This window comes from Anolis sagrei, chromosome 3, assembly GCF_037176765.1.
Source record: "Anolis sagrei isolate rAnoSag1 chromosome 3, rAnoSag1.mat, whole genome shotgun sequence".
Taxonomy (NCBI): domain Eukaryota; kingdom Metazoa; phylum Chordata; class Lepidosauria; order Squamata; family Dactyloidae; genus Anolis; species Anolis sagrei.
Window position 1 is genome coordinate 149,466,345 of NC_090023.1, and position 18,095 is coordinate 149,484,439.

Consider the following 18,095-nt stretch of genomic DNA (forward strand, 5'->3'; position numbering starts at 1 on the left):
TTCGATACCGTCGACCACGGTATCCTTCTGGGACGCCTCGCGGGAATGGGTCTCGGAGGTACTGCTCTGCAGTGGCTCCGGTCATTCCTCGTGGGTCGGTCTCAGAAGGTGTCACTGGGGGACTCCTGTTCTACCCCACAACCTTTGTTTTGTGGGGTTCCTCAGGGTTCAATACTGTCTCCCATGTTGTTCAACATCTACATGAAGCCGCTGGGCGAGATCATCCGGAGTTTCGGGGTGCGGTGTCATCTGTACGCAGATGATGTCCAGCTCTGTCACTCCTTCCCACCCGCTACTAAGGAGGCTGTCGAGGTCCTGAACCGGTGCTTGGCCGCTGTGACGGTCTGGATGGGGGCGAACAAATTGAAATTGAATCCAGACAAGACAGAGGTGCTCCTGGTCAGTCGCAAGGCCGAACAGGGTATAGGGTTACAGCCTGTGTTAGACGGGGTCGCACTCCCCCTGAAGACACAGGTTCGCAGTTTGGGTGTGATCCTGGACTCATCGCTGAGCCTGGAGCCCCAGGTTTCGGCGGTGACCAGGGGAGCATTCGCACAGTTAAGACTCGTGCGCCAACTGCGACCGTACCTTGGGAAGTCTGACTTGGCCACGGTAGTCCACGCTCTGGTTACATCCCGTCTTGATTACTGCAACGCTCTCTACGTGGGGTTGCCTTTGAAGACGGCCCGGAAGCTCCAACTAGTCCAACGGGCGGCAGCCATGGTATTAACAGGGGCTGGGCGCAGGGAGCACACAACTCCTCTGCTGTACCAGCTTCACTGGCTACCGATTAGCTACCGAGCCCAATTCAAAGTGCTGGTTTTGACCTTTAAAGCCCTAAACGGTTCTGGCCCTACATACCTATCCGAACGTATCTCGGCCTATCAGCCCACCAGGACCCTTAGATCTTCAGGAGAAGCCCTTCTCTCTATCCCACCTGCTTCACAGGTGCGGCTCGTGGGAACGAGAGATAGGGCCTTTTCTGCGGTGGCCCCCCGGCTTTGGAATGCCCTCCCTACTGAATTAAGATCAGCGACCTCGCTAATGGCATTTAGGAAAAAACTAAAAACCTGGATGTTTGAGCAAGTCTTCAATTGACCTTCGTCGTGATGTTCTATCTGACCATGGATTAGCAATCAAGACAACGAATTGGATGACGATTTTAACTATGAGATGTCCCGATCTGTATTGGTGGCCCAATACTGCGTATGTTTTTTGTATGTATTCTTAATTTTAATTTTTATATGCTCAAGTGAATTGTATTTTTTAACATTGTATATTTTAACATGTTGTAAACCGCAATGAGTCGCCGCACAGGCTGAGATATTAGCGGTATACAAGCATACCAAATAAATAAATAAATAAATAATAAATATTTGCATTCCATTACCTTGGTTTGCATGCCATAAAACATTTATTATACCCTTGGGGTACAAGCTTAATAATGACTGGGTGAAATGCACTAATGTGGTACTGGCCTTGCTACAGAACAAAAGATTAATGTTCTTTGATCTCTCCCAGTTAATAGTTGTGCGCACAAATGTGTCCCTTCAAAAGACATTATAGTTATTGAGACAATCCCTGTTAAGAATAAAGGAAGCAAAAAATATTAAAATCAAGCCATAAACTGAAGCCCTATTAAACTATATAAGCACAAACATGGGGAGACTGGTTAGCTGTCCACACAAGGCATCATCCCCATTCCCTATTCTCTGATTCATCTCTCATGGTTGTGGGAAGGGAAGAATATAGGGTTTGAGCTAATGGGTGCAAATGATAGTAGTTTTCCTAACCTGGGTGAAGACAATGGTCTATGCTGGTGACACAATGGGTGGCAATGGGTGTTAGTGTGCCTGAATGGGTCCCAGGAGAAAGACAGAGGCAAGGTGTTGGGTACTGTTTCTTCTAACCAGTATTCCTCAGTGACTAGATTTTCCATTCTTTTTTGTTTTTTCCCCAAAAGATTATGGAATCATCCAATTAACACAATAATATATATAAGTATTGTTGAGTTTCAGGGCCAAAGAAGCAGATTGCGAAAACAGAAGAATGGGGGGGGGGGGTGCTTGCTCCATCCATGTTCAACATTTATACAAATGACCAGCCACTGCCAGAAGGGACAGAGAGTTTCATCTATGCTGACGATCATGCCATCACTACTCAAGCAGGGAGCTTTGAGATGGTTGAACAGAAACTCCCCGAAGCTGTAGGTGCTCTTACTGACTATTATAGGGAAAACCAGCTGGTTCCTAATCCCTCTAAAACACAGACATGTGCTTTTCACCTTAAGAACAGACAAGCATCCTGAGCTCTGAGGATTACTTGGGAAGGAATCCCACTGGAGCATTGCAGTGCACCCAAATACCTGGGAAATACCCTGGACCATTTCCTGACCTACAAGAAGCACTGCCTAAATATCAAGCAAAAAGTGGGCAGTAGAAATAATATCATACGAAAGCTGACTGGCACAACCTGGGGATCACAACCAGATACAGTGAAGATATCTGCCCTTGCGCTTTGGTACTCTGCTGCTGAGTATGCATGCCCAGTATGGAACACATCTCACCATGCTAAAACAGTGGATGTGGCTCTTAATGAGACATGCCGCATTATCACGGGGTGTCTGCACCCTACACCACTGGAGAAATTACACTGTTTGGTTGGTATTGCACCACCTGAAATCTGCCAGGAAGTAGCAACCAATAGTGAAAGGACCAAGGCAGTGACATCTCCGGCCCACCCCCCTGTTTGGGTATCAGCCAGCATGCTAACAACTTAAATCAAGAAATAGTTTTCTAAGATCTACAGAGACACTCGCTGGAACACCTCAGCAAGCGAGGGTCCAAAAGTGGCAGGCTCAAACCCAGAACCTCAATCAATGGCTGATACCAAATGAGAGACTCTCTCCTGGGCACACAGAAAACTGGGTGACTTGGAAGGTGCTGAACAGACTGCACTCTGGCAGCACAAGATGCAGAGCCATCTTAAGAAATGGGGCTACAAAGTGGAATCCATGACATGCGAGTGAGGAGAAGAGCAAACTACTGACCACCTGTTGCAATGCAACCTGAGCCCTGACACAATGTAGGACCTTCTTATAGCAACACCAGAGGCACTCCAAGTGGCCAGCTACTGGTCAAAGGACACTTAATAGAATGTCAAGTTTGCAAACTTTGTGGTTCTTTTTTTGTTTTTCTTTTAATACAATACAACTTTTTGTTTTGCTCCTGACATAATAAATAAATAATAAATAAATAAATAAATAAATCTAAGTATTGGGATGGGTGGGTGAGAAAGATAGATAAGGCAATGCTGTCTATTCTTCTCTTTTCAGAATCGCATCCTATTAAATACAATTAAATTATAGCTTTAAAATGCTGAGAAACAAACAGAGAAGAGAATCTAGATCCTGAGATGTGTGTATAAGGGATACCCATGGGTTGCTTCATATCTCATGCTATTTGAAGATCTGCTCTTGAACCCACCAGAAAGCTTTGACCCCTGCCAGAACTTGTGCTTCTTCTCAACTTCCTGGAAGGGTTTTGAGTCCTCCAGCCTGCCACAAGTCTCCAAACAGCTTTCTTAATATTCTTGAACATACTGCCTTTTTTATAGCATCCTCTTTAGATTTATGAGCTGCAGCAGGGTTTGATGACATAACTGTTTTGCCATTTGTTTCCTTCACATTCTCCCTCCATTCTTGCAGCCTTCAGATCCTCTTGCAAACTCTTCCCTTCCATCCCCCCATCCACCCCTGGACACATGAGCATTGCTATTTCTGCTGCTGCTCATCTTTTGCTGGCTCTCGTTCAGAGACAAAGAGTCGGTAATGGAACACTGGGCAGCCACAACACGAGAGCTTCCCCCACCCTGCATATTGCTGACCACGGATGCCAGCTCAGCACATCTTGATAACTCATAACCCTTTGCCATAGGTTTTTATAGTGTGCCTGGACTATTGTAAATCACTGGCTTTCTGTCACCAGCCCAGCTCCAGCCTTGATTGATAGCATTAGGAATTAAACTACTGTCACACTGTGTGGAGGTAAGATAACCATTTACAGCACCCACATAGCAAAAACAAAACAAAAATAGTCCCTCTTGGAAACAATGAATTATGTTCCAGCCTCAGAGGTCAAACTATTATCTTGAATTTCTTTATTTAAGCACAGCAAACAAATATTTCTCCATCCTCAAAATCTATGATTTAGAAGTGAATGGCAAGTTAGACTGTCTTTCCTCTTACCGCAAGTGTTTATTTTGGATGGCTCAACACTAAAGGTCACTTCGGCTGTAAAATATTCTCACATTCTTATCTGACCTCTGATTTGGCCAAAAGGAGTGAAGCCTTTGGTTTAACAGATGGTGTCATGCGCTCTGTTTGCAAATTTATTTATTTACAGTATTTATATTTCGCCCTTCTCACCCCGCAGGGGACTCAAGGGGAATTACAATATATATATATATATATATATATATATATATATATATATATATATACACACACACACACACACACACACACACACACACACACACATCGCAAACATTCAATGCCATAGACACACAACATATAGAGACAGACACACAGAGGCTATTTAACATTCCAGCTTCATGAGGGTATTCTGGCCACCAGGGGAGCTGTCGCTTCACCATCCATTTGTGACACTGAGGCAGTACTTCCTCATCCTTTGTACACTTGCTGGAGATTTTATGGCATCATAAATTAGTTAAAATAGCCTCCCCACATAAACGGTACCTAAATTCACCTAAATTCACTTTTTTTGTAAGAAAACATCTTCACTAGCACCCACTAAAAGTGGGTGCTAGAAACAATATCATACGATAGCTGACCAGCACAACCTGGGGATCACAACCAGACACAGTGAAGACATATGCCCTTGCGCTATGCTACTCTGCTCCTGAGTATGCATGCCCAGTGTGGAACACATCTCACCACACTAAAACAGTAGATGTGGCTCTTAATGAGACATGCCGCATTATCACAGGGTGTCTGTGCCCTACACCACTGGAGAAATTACACTGCTTAGCCGGTATTGCACCACCTGACATCCGCCGGGAAGTAGCAGCCAATAGTGAAAGGACCAAGGCAGAGACATCTCCAGCTCATCCCCTGTTTGGGTATCAGCCAGCACATCAATGACTTAAATCTAGACATAGTTTTCTAAGATCTACAGAGACACTCGCTGAAACACCTCAGCATGCGAGAGTCCAAAAGTGGCAGGCTCAAACCCAGAACCTCAACCAATGGCTGATACCAAATGAGAGACTCCCCCCTGGGCACACAGAAGACTTGGAAGATGCTGAACAGACTGTACTCACTTCAGTATTCAATTTCCAGAATGAAAGTTGATGTGGTTGTTGCATTCAAGAAACAATTATTCCCTTGGCTTGTCCTATTTTAAAGGGGACAGGAAAGTTCTCAACACACTTGAATGTGTTGCATATACTAAATGAAACCTCTCAGGTGTTATGATTTATTAGCATAAGAATTTCTTTATACAGCACTTCATCTAGCTGGAAAATTCTTCTGTGCAGAACTTGCACTGTTGCACAAAAGGGCTTGTACAGATGACATTTATCAATATTTTTGACAATGTGAATGCCCCTCCTTGTTTCTAATTTCAAACCAGAGTGGGCTGTGAAGTCTGAATGTGGGACACTTTGGATTATTTAGCTTATTGTTTCAAAATAAGGCAGAAGTTTTAGCCTTTGCTTTCTTCTCACTGAGTCATAGTTGAAACAAACCACTGTTCTTGATGTTCAGGCATCATGGATAATTGGAGTCTGATTAAATTCAGAAATTTCTGAATTTACCTTCCTTGTGGGTAAAAAGAGAAGGGGTAAGGCTCTCCACAACCAATTCATATTACATGAAAAAGTGGTCTTCTTTTATTTCTGAATTGTGCTGGTGTCTTGCTAAATTGACTAATATGGCTAGCCATCTGCAATGATGCAGTTTCAAGAGACTGACACTAGCAATGTCAGTCTAAATCAGTAACAAACGATTAGAGGAAATAGAAAATCCAGACAGGAAATGGTAGGAAGTCCATTAGAATTATGGTAGGCTTTTGCTTTCATAAAATCAAATTGTGATTGCAGTAGAAGTTGGGGTTCTTTTTAAATTAGTCTTAGATTGTAAACAGCAAATAGTTTGTATTGTCGAAGGCTTTCATGGCCGGAATCACTGGGTTGTTGTAGGTTTTTCTGGGCTATATGGCCATGTTCTGGAGGCAATTTTTCTCCTGACATTTCGCCTGCATCTATGGCAAGCATCCTCACTTCCTCTGAGGATGCTTGCCATAGATGCAGGCGAAACGTCAGGAGAAAAATTGCCCCCAGAACATGGCCATATAGCCCGAAAAAACCTACAACAACCCAGCAAATAGTTTTTTGCAAGCCCAAATTGACACAATAGATATTTTGCAGATTGTAATATGCACAGTAGGTAAAGGTAAAGGTTTTCCCTTGTCCCCCTGTCATTAAGTCCAGTCATGTCCGACTCCAGGGTTTGGTGCCCATCTCCATTTCTAAGCTGAAGAGCCGGCATTGTCCATAGACACCTCCAAGGTCATGTGGCCAGCATGACCTTCCCGCCAGAGGGGTACCTATTGATCTACTCACATTTGCATGTGTTCGAACTGTTGGTTGGCAGAAGCTGGGGCTGACAGCGGAAGCTCATGCCACTCCCCGGATTCAAACCTGCGACCTTTTGGTCAACAAGCTTAGCAGCTCAGTGGTTTAACCCACTGTGCCACCAGGTCTTATTGCAGTGCTTCCTCTTCTCTTAAGTCAAACTAGCTTTTCAAGACCTGTACAAAAAACTAATGTATTATATTAGGAGGGGAACCATCGATCCATGTCCAGTCGCTGCCTTTGATGGGATGTGAATATGGGTATGTGCTATACCCATCCCACTGCATGAGCAGCAATTATAACTTATTTTTAGAGTTGCATCACTGATACCAATGGAAACTTTGTTTTGACTTCTCAAGGGAGGAGATGGTGGCTGGGAAAGTGAAACTCCTCCCTAAACCACTCAGTAGAGCATTGGCCTCATAATAATACCCAGTCTTTAAACTAGCCCTGTAGAGCAAAACTTCTTAAATTGTGGGTTGTGTAACTCAGTGTGGGGTTCATGAAAAATTTGGCAACAGTAAAAAGTTTCTGAACGCATCAACCAACAATTAATTCAAAATCAAAGGTGTAATGAATCCAAGGTGTTTCTGGCACTGTTTCTCCATGTTGCATCATGTGCCTTCACAGCAGCCTTGGTTCTGAACACACAACATGCCCACTTCACACTGTGCATGCCATCTCATCACACAATGCCAATGAACGCTGCCAGAAACGCCTTGGCTCAGATTCAAGACTATTGCATGTTATGAATCGAAGTTTTTATACTGTACATGCATCGTTTTACGCTCTTACAGAAAAACTGTAGTTTAATTATGGGAAATAAAGACTTTTGATATTTTCTTACCATCATTCCTCAGCACAGAAGTATCAAATGAGTATATATATTTGTATTGTATTTTATTAGAATGTTTGATTTTTAAAAAATGCAGTTATCTCCATCTTTTACAGAAACATGTGTTTAATTGCAGCAAGTAACGACAAAGGCCTTTAAGTAATATTTCTCCACCATTATTCTGTATGTGTATATAAATGTGAACATCATTTTTTAAATTTGAAAAAGTTAACATATGGAATAAACGGGTGAAAATGATGCTTTAAAATGTTTACAGCTACAGATGATTTTATAACTGAAGTATTTAAAGATTTAATTATAGGACGTTATTATTGATCACCTGAAGTGCCTTGAGACACAGTTTCAGAATGACTTCCCTTCAAATTTTGATTCTAAAAGACCAAGTTCATAAACCATACTCAATTGAAATCAAAAATGGCAACCATCTGCAATTAAAGGTTTGAGAATTTGCCAAATTACTAAGTTACAAATGTTTTAAACTTGAGTTTTCTAAAAAAAATATATATTGTTAAATGAATGTTGGCTTGGTGAACACAGAAATGTTGGACAATAATAATAATAATAATAATAATAATAATAATAATCCTTTTATTTATACCCCGCTACCATATCCCGCAGGACTCGGTGCGGCTTACAAGAGGCTGAGCCCAAATACATCATAAAAACATAACAACAATACAACAATAAATAGCTCATAACAAAGCAACAACCACAACCATGGGAGCCCACTGTGGTGCAGTGGGTTAAAGCGCTGCTGAGCTTGTTGACCGAAAGGTCGCAGGTTTGAATCCAGGGAGCGGCATGAGCTTCCGCTGTCAGCCTCAGCTTCTGCCAACCTAGCAGTTTGAAAGCATGCAAATGCGGGTAGATCAATAGATACTGCTCTGGCGGGAAGGTAATGGTGTACCATGCTGTTATGCTGACCACATAACCCTGGAGGTATCTACGGACAATGCCGGCTTAGAAATGAAGTTGAGCACCACACCCCAGAGTCAGTCACGACTGGACTTCATGTCAGGGGAAAACCTTTACCTTTATCCTAACAACCACCATATCAGACTACATAGAAAAGCCATTGAAGAATGTGGACAATTTCAGCAGAAAGGAGGAAACCATGAAAATGAACAAAATCTGGCTACCAGTATTTAAAAAATAATCCTCTAAAATCAGGACAGTAAATAAAGGGGAACACTAAAAAAAACAAAAAACAGGGCAATTCCAGACAGGAAACCATTAGGGCCAGTTAACACCCCCCAACAAAGGATTTCCCCAGGCAGGAAGCAACCAGGTTTTGAAGATACCTAGCTATTCAATGCTAATCAAGCTGGCCAATTGTAACATTCACACTTGCCTCCAACAGACAAGAGTTCTTTCTCCCACCCTAGACATTCCATAGATATGCAAACCCCACTTGCCCAGTTTCCAACAGACCTCACAACTTCTGAGGATGCCTGTCATAGATGTTGGTGAAACGTCAGGAGACAATACTTCTGGAACATGGTCATACAGCCCGGAAAATTCACAGCAACCCAGTTGAAGATACTCTTATGTCCTGCTGTATGAAATATTCAGCCAAGTTTTAATGCTTTATGTAAAAATAAACAAGTACATCCATCCTAGTATGCAAATTTCTTTTTTAATAAATGTTAAAATTATATGTATACCAAATAATTGCTTTAAAATAAGTTTCTTTACTGATTTATTACCAGTACATGTTTTATTTGTATACCCATTTTATATACTTATGTGCTTAGGATCACATTAAAAAATTCTCAAGTGAAAAGGGATTGCGAATTGCAAAAAGTTGAAGAAAAAATTATGCTGAAATCTTCCACCTTTGGATCACTGAGGGATGGGCTGCAGGGAATCTTGAGGCTGCTGGTGGAATCCTAGGAGCATGATGCCAGGAACCATTAGAACCCAGTGAATCCATACAAACCATACACCAGTTTTCTTTCTCCCTTTTCCTTACCTCTAAACTACTTGGCCAGGACCCCTTTCCTTTTTACAAGATTATACAGATTTCACCTCCTTTGTAAAAGAGACATTAACTTCTATGAATAAGTACATTACCTTCTTGTGACTGCTGCAAACAGAAGTGGAACAGCAATCGAATCCAGCTGTTATATTAAATGCAAAAGGAGTTGTTATTATTGTAGTGAAAGCTGTGTTGGCCATACAACAAAACACAGCAAAATCCAAAATATATATCACGACGATATCATTATTAGGCCAATAAAAACTGCAAAATACATCAAACCTGCATTCAAAGTACACTGGCTTCTTCATTGAGGAGGAAAGGTGGCTGATGTGATACCATCACTTTTTCCTTCCTATAAGATGTGAAGAATGCTTTCAAATCTAACATTTTGTGCCTTTTGGTTGGCCTAATAAAGGGCATCCTCATGGCACATATTTTAGATTCTGTTATGAAATATTGTCTTTTGTTGTTTTCCTCCAAGGTGTCTGTACACACTCAGAATAGATCAAGGAGCCTGGGGTGTTCCTAACATAGATTTTAAATTATATATTTATCAGACATCTTTCTGCTTTAGATTCTGAAAATGGTGTATGTTCCCTAAACAAGTCTAGAAAGAATCAAGGTATGTTTTTTTAAAAAAATAAATTTAAAAAAAACCAGCATTTCTAAATGAAAAAATTGAAAACCCTACACATGAATACGTCATAATCTCAATCCTATTTTTGAATTGTTTTCAAAAACTGTACTGTTTTCAAGGACATTCTTATGGAAGTGAGAAAAACCATTGAATTATTCATTGTTATCCATAAAAAAGAAATTTACAAAGATTTACATCTCTAATGCACACCCGTCCAAACACAGTACAGAAAGTATTGACACAATTGCTCTGCAAGTTCATTTTAGTGTTTATTTAAGGCATTTATCTACAGTCCTTCATAGTATCTATCTAGTAGTGATGTGTAATCCAAAAAAGGGGGTTCAAAAGTAATTACAAATTACAAAACTGGGGGTGCTGGTGCTTCATTTCTAAAGTGTTTCTAAAGTATTATTAGTGAAAATTTCATTACTATAATGACACGAATGAAATGTTGTTACTATTTCATTACAGTAATTGTGCATAATTAAATTGCTATAATTAGGGAAAATTCAGGGGGCCCTATGTCCTTCATTTTTAAAGCTATTGGGGTGAAACTTTCTATAATGGTAGAGCACATTTACCGCTCTTTGCCCATCAAGTTTCATAACATTTCACTTATCCACAGATTTTTGGTGAATTTTTAAAGTTTTTATAAACAATGTTTTAATAACAGTGTTATTTCCTGTTTCATTCTGTAGTACTTACTGTGAAAGTAGTTGTTCTACTCCAGACCCTTTTGGGGCAGAAACTTCGCTAAATTGTAGAATATTAACAAAGGTATTAGAACCCTGGCAGGGAGTGGCTACAGACCAATCTCCTCTTTTGATTGGTGCTTTCTGATGCTAATGCATACTGGGAAATGTAGTTTAGGGCAGAGGCTTTTGAACTTTTTGGCATAGGGTGCCTCCTCTTCCCAAACTATGTTTCCCAGAGTTCTGTGCTGTTCCCAAAATCCACTATTCCCTCTTTTCACAGCTCCTAATGCCAGGTGCCATTAATTCCAGGGAGATGACTGGCAAAGCAGGCAGGCAGCCTTTTTGGCTTAATGGCTTTGCTTCCTTGCACTGAATATAAAACTGACTTTGAGAACCTTCTGCAATTTACAAAACTAAAATGAAAAAGTATGGGGTAAGTTTTGATTCTTAAATATTTGCTATGGGTCATGGAAATGCTTCAGATATGGCTTCTGGCTTACAAAACTTTTGATTTTCTTATGATTTTTTTCCAACTCTTCTGATTTTTTTTTTTGCATATACATAATAATAATAATAATAATAATAATAATAATAATAATAATAATAATAAAACTTTATATGCTGCCCTATCTCCTGTAGGGGACTCAGAGTGGTTTCCACATATGCAAAATAATACAATAGACATATAATATGAAATATAAAACACAGGCATAAACTATTAACACAACATATACATTAAAACCAATTAAAAAACCGGTTCCGCTCTCTTCTTTCATGCAAGGTAAGCTACCAGGGGCCAGGATTTCAATAAAAGGCCTAGACTGTTGAGCGGGCCTAGTGCAGAGAAAAAGGGAAGCATGGAGCTGGTGGAATGCTACAGTGCAGGGACCAGTCTCAGCAATGGCCATACTGGGGGACCGGAGCCACTATTTCCTGAGCCAATTAAAGGACTATACAAAAGATCTGGGCCAGAAGAAAAGTGCCCCCAGATGACAGGGGACTGGGATAATGGGTACAAGGCCAAGTCCTAACTGTTGGCCGCGGCCTTGGAACTTGAGACTAGTCATTTTTGAAGGCCTGATGAAACCACCAAGTCTTCAAGTTCTTATGAAAAGAGGTGAGTGATGGGGCCTGCCTTATCTCCTTGTGGAGGGCATTCCAGAGGCAGGTGGCCACCACTAAGAAGGCCCTCTCCCTCATCCCCACCAACCAGATTTAAGACGGTGGTGGGAGTGAGGGGAGGGCCTCCCCAGTGGATCTTAGAGTCCATGCCGATTCACAGAGGGAGATGCGATTGTGGAGATAGGCAGGGCCCAAACAGTTTAGGGCTTTATAGGTCATCACCTGCACCTTGAATATGCATACTATCTTGGGTAGATTTTTCAAAGTTCATTCTGAATGTCCAAGCCAAATATTTCCTTTCAAATACTTGTTTCAATTTGTTTCTATCCTCTAACATGCACTCTATAATTTGTATAATTTTGAATACACAACACTTCCCTGTATACTTCTTGATGTGATGTTGCAGTAGAAGACTGCTTGAAATTAATTGCAACTAATTAAACAGGATCCAGTTAGAAGGACAATTGGACAATAGCACCTTGGAGATTGCTTCATTCCCAAAGGCATTAGCAGCTGGCTTTTGCACTGGTTCAAGCCCACAAGAAGGTGTTATATATCATAATGTCATTTTACATTGTTATTTCTCTGAAAGCAGCAATTTAAAAGTCTCCAGTGAACCTTGAGCAACTTCACGCTAAAAAGAAAAATGTTGCTATTCAAGATCTGTGAAGTATAGATCCAAAGGAGTTGGATGGTGAGAACGGTAGCATTAAATTTGTGCCATTTTTTTTTGCATGCAGTGTATAATGTTGTAGTAAAAGGCTAACAAAGCATTTAGTCTGCTGCAGGGCTCATTGGTTTTTTGTTACCTTTGTTCAAACTAGGTCAGAATTTCTATAAGAGGTTCTAACTTTGCCAATATTATACATATCTAAGCCATTAACACCCTTCCAAATGTTTTTCTACATGGTAGCTATTTCTATGGAATCATAAGATCTACAATAAAATCTATGATTCTATTATCATCTTGATTTCCACTTTCTCGGCCATTCAGCTTGCTAAAGCAAACCACCATCACAACACAGAGGAGGGGGATTGTTCTTGGGCACCATGCCCAAATGTGGCACAAGGTGTAATCTCATTTTTAATATAAATCATTTTATTGAATAAAATCTACAAAGAATAACAATTGAATAGAACAAATAATGAAAACAAACGACAACTACAAAAATAGCATGCAAAACTACAAAAATATAAAGAATAAAGAGTACTAAAACTTACTACATAATCTACAAATCAATGTAACTATTTAAATATAGAACAAAAGTTCAGACAAAGAACCTGAAAAAAATAAAGATGACTTCCAATTATCTTTTATGCAATTAAATTTTAATTCTTATTATTCCACCTCCTCCTATTTTATCTAGAAATTACACAGTTTTATTCACTGAACTCATATACTGAGCTGCACTAACACAGTAGTTAAACCACCAGCTATAGAAGATCCTGCCAACTGGAAGATTGGCAGTTCAAGCCTGGGTCAGGGTGAGCTCCTGCCATCATCCCAGCTTCTGCTCACCTAGATGTTTGAAAACAACAGCAGTAGATAAATTGGTACCACTTTGGCGGGAAGGTAAAAAATGCTCTGAAAAACATGCCAGCAAAAATACGACCTGAGCATGTAATACACTTGCAGCTGTAGCCTAATAATAATAATAATAATAACAACAACAACAACAACAACAACAACAACTTTACTTTTGTATCCCACCACCATCTCTCTGAAGAGACTCGTGGTGGCTTACATGGGGTCCAAGCCCAGTCAAACATGGCAGCAATATAACACAATAAAAATACATATACAAACATCATAAAAGCATAATTTAAAACACAATTCATCATACAACAACCAGTAGCCAAGCATAGTGGATTCTTCTGAACTAAGGGGCGAGGCAAGGGCTTGTGCAATACAACTGCAAGGACAGGGCTGATGGAAAAATGCAAGAGGCAGATGATAAGTAAAGGCTGAAAGGGCCAAATCAGATTAGTTCAGTACAACTACAGTGGCAGGGACAATAGTAAAGTACAGGAGCCGAAAATTAAGTTATGGCTAGAAGGGCCAATTCATCTCGTGAACCAATTAATCGGTTACTTCAGAATACTGAAGTATTCTTCTATAACTCCTTTCTAGTTGGTCATCCCTCAGTTCCAATGACAAAATTACAACCTAGAAAACACATATAAAAATAGGTAAAGGTAAAGGTTTTCCCCTGGCATTAAGTCCAGTCATGTCCGACTCTGGGGGTTTGTGCTCATCTCCATTTCTAAGCCGAAGAGCCGGCATTGTCCGTAGACACCTCCAAGGTCATGTGGCCAGCATGACTGCATGGAATGCCGTTACCTTCCTGCTGGAGAGGTACTTATTGATCGACTAACATTTGCATGTTTTTGAACTGCTCCATTGGCAAAAGCTGGGGCTGACAGCTGAAGCTCATGCCTCTCTTCGGATTCGAACCTGCGACCTGTCGGTCAACAAGTTCAGCAGCTCAGTGCTTTAACCCACTGCGGCACTGGAGGCTCCTCATATAAGAATGCATAGGCAAAAAAGAAACAAATATCATGTACTTATTGATAAGTCTTTATTTTAATTTTTTAACAACCTTTATGATTATTTTATTTTGTAAAATGCCAAGTGTGAGGAGGTCCGTTATTAAACTGCTGCCACCAATTGTAACGATGACCGTTTTAATGCCACCGAATACCACCAATTGTGAAGGTGCACGTGGTAAAACACCCACTGCCACCTAATCTATGAGGGAAGCCGGGCAACGATCAATATCAGCCTAGGAACTATTTTATAAAGGGACTGTTTCTGGCTGACTTTATTATTGCAGGCTGTTCAACTTAGAAGAAACTGTATCAGGCAAGGCTTGAGGAAAACAGCAACAAGTTTATTTTAACAGGAGTATAACAATGTATAACTGTTCTTCAAAAGAGGCATAAATCTTGATGGTTACATTGGAAAGGTTTCATGAGTAAACTCAGGCAAACACTTCATAAGGTTTCACAGCTGGCACAACAGGCTTAAACCCAGCCAAACCTTGATTCTTAATTCAGAATCAACAACCCCCTGTACCGGGTCTTTCTCTGCAACCACTTTGGTCACCAATTGATTCCCTGAATCTCTAAGAGATTCAGTTTTTCCCTATAGCACACTGGCTACAGACACATTCCCTGAATCTCCCCCAAAAGATTCAGTGTCTTTTTCAGCAGCTCTCCGGCCACTGACTAATTCCCTATTTCTCCCACTAGAGAAATTAGTCTCTTCCTGTAGCTCACCGGCTACAGACTGGATTTTTAAAACACAGCTGCCCCTGAAGAGGCGGTTGGCTCCGCCCCTGTTGCTATGGCAACTTAGCTAACATCAAGCCACTCCCACAAAACATAACCTCCCATACTTACCATCCCTAAACCATTGTCCAAACTACACATAACCAAAGGAATAAAATTTACACATCGTCACACCAAGTATGTTTTTTTTCTTTAAATTGCACTGAATGCCTTCTTTTGACCACGTCCTTTCCCATTGCTCCATTTGTATATCACACCCAAAATTGCTAGCCCATTTTATCACACAAACCTTCACTTTTCCTCTTCTAGCTCAAGTTTAATTAATGTTTATTCATTTTACTAATTACCTGTTTGTCATGTGTACATAATTGGGCTTCAAAACTCATGCTGCGATGAAGGCCAGGCATTTTAGGAATTATGCCACTAAATCTTACAACAAGAGCAAATATTACATTAAACATGGTGTCTGATATTCCATCTTGGAATAAAAAAAATACCAGTGGTACAACTAAAACAAGCTTTTGATCCAACTTCCAAAAGAACAGATCTCTGTGGTCACACTCACAATCTTTGCTTAGTTAACCTTGCTTTGCAAACCTGTCTAATAGACTTCTCTTGTGACTATAATAGCTTTGGGAGGTGGCCAACAATGCTCCCTATAGGAGAGCTTTAAAAGAGGGAATAAATCTAAACTTTGTTATAATATGCTTACCCCAATAGTGAGTTTATCCATGAAAAATGGCTTGCATGCTATTGCCAACTTTGCTAGGATTTAGCATCCTAAAGGAAAGGATCAAGGCATGATGATCAGGAGGGAACATAGAGGCAACTGATACCAACCAAAGGCTAAATTCCCCAAAAATGCAACCAATGAGTGAAGTCAGTAGCAAGTACTGTAGGTGAGAAAGGCAAATGCCTCAGCCAACAAAGTGGGACCTACAATTCCAAAAAACTTGATTTGACTGCTACACCGAACATTACATTGATGTGTAAACATGCCCTCCTGTATCATCCTGTCATTTCACAGAATCTCAGGCTATCATCAGCATGTGTTTGAGTTGTTTGCGTTTTTATATAAGGCAGGGGTCCCCAAACTACGGCCCACGGGCCACATGCGGCCCACCAAGGGCATTTATCCGGCCCACGCAGCCTGTCCTGGCCTTGCACAAAGTCCCTCGCCGCTTGCGTTAGCGGCGTTTCTCTCTCTCTCCCTCCAGAGAGGCAGAGCAGATGCCATTGCTCTGCAACAGAAGATCCCTGATGGCGAGGAAGGTGTCTGCGAATGTTGGAGGCGGCGTTGGGTGGGAAGCCAGCATTGCTTGGCCATGACCACCCGGCACCGCCTCCACCAATCGTGGACACCCTCCTCGCCATCAGGGATCTTCTGTTGCAGAGCAATGGCATCCGCTCTGCTTCACTCTCTGTTCTCCACGGGAGAGCAGAGAGCACTTCTCCCTTCACAGGCTTCTCCCCCTCCTGCCTGTGGAGGGAGAAGCGTAGCAGAGCAGATGCCATTGCTCTGCAAGAGAAGATCCCTGATGGCAAGGAGGGTGTCCGCAAATGGTGGAGGCGGCGCCGGGTGGACGTGGCCAAGCGATGCTGGCTTCCCACCCGGTGCCACCTCCAACATTCGTGGACACCTGCCTCAGGGATCAGGGATCTTCTGTTGCAGAGGAATTGTCCTTCCAACTTTATTATATACCTGCAAAACATACATCAGTATTGCCTCTAAAAATCTTGCAAATCTTTTTGGAAAACAGATGGACAAATGCTAATGTTCTGGAAGAAGCCAAGGCCATCAGCACTGAAGCCATGATCCTATGCCATCAACTTCACTGGGCTGTCCACATTGTCCGAATGTCTGATCACCATCTCCCAAAAGCAGTTACTTTATTCTCAACATAAGAATGGAAAAAGGATCATTGGTGGGTAACAAAAGAGATTTAAAGATGGTCTTAAAGCTAACCTTTAAAAATGTAGTATGAATATTGAGAACTATGAAACCCTAGCATTTGAGCATTGTAATTGAAGTCAGCTGTTACCAGTGCTGCTGTGGATTTTGAAGAGGCACGAATACAAGGCGAAAGGAAGAAATATGCCAAGAGGAGGGAATATCAAGTAAACCCTTATCATGACCAACTTCCATTTGGACATCTGTATCCTCAATGTGCAAGACCATGTAGATCCAGAATAGGTCTTCACCTGTTCATTTACAGATCCACCACAAAGACTCTACCTCTGGGAGGAAATTATACTCAACCACAAGGGATTGTTAGTGGTGATGATGATGATGATGATGATGATGATGATATCCAATTCAGTTATTTTCAAGTGTGCAGTCTGAGAACTTGAGGAGGAAAAGTAGGGATGAACACACTCTTATTGTAGAGGACAACACAGGTGGAGAAATGGGCTTTCTCTATTTGTGCAGGCCGAATAAGGGATTTAACATCCTGATTTTTGAAGCTTTTGAACTGCATGGAGATTCATATCTGATGAAGGAGGCTTTCTGATGTTATTCTCCTCCAATTGTAGAAATGGCACATGTGAAGTCAGTAGAATAGAGAGTTCTTTGAGAAGTCTGACTTGGCCAGGGTGGTCCACACTCTTGTTACATCCTGAATAGACTACTGCAATGCATGCTATGTGGGGCTGCCTTTGAAGACTGCCCGGAAGCTTCAACTAGTCCAACGGTTGGCAGCCAGGTTGCTCACCGGAGCGACGTACAGGGAACATACAACTCCTTAGTTACACCAACTCCACTGGCTACAGATCAGCTTCCCAGCACAATTCAAAGTGCTGGTTTTAACCTTTAAAGCCCTAAATGGTTCTGGCCCAGACTACCAGTCCGAATGT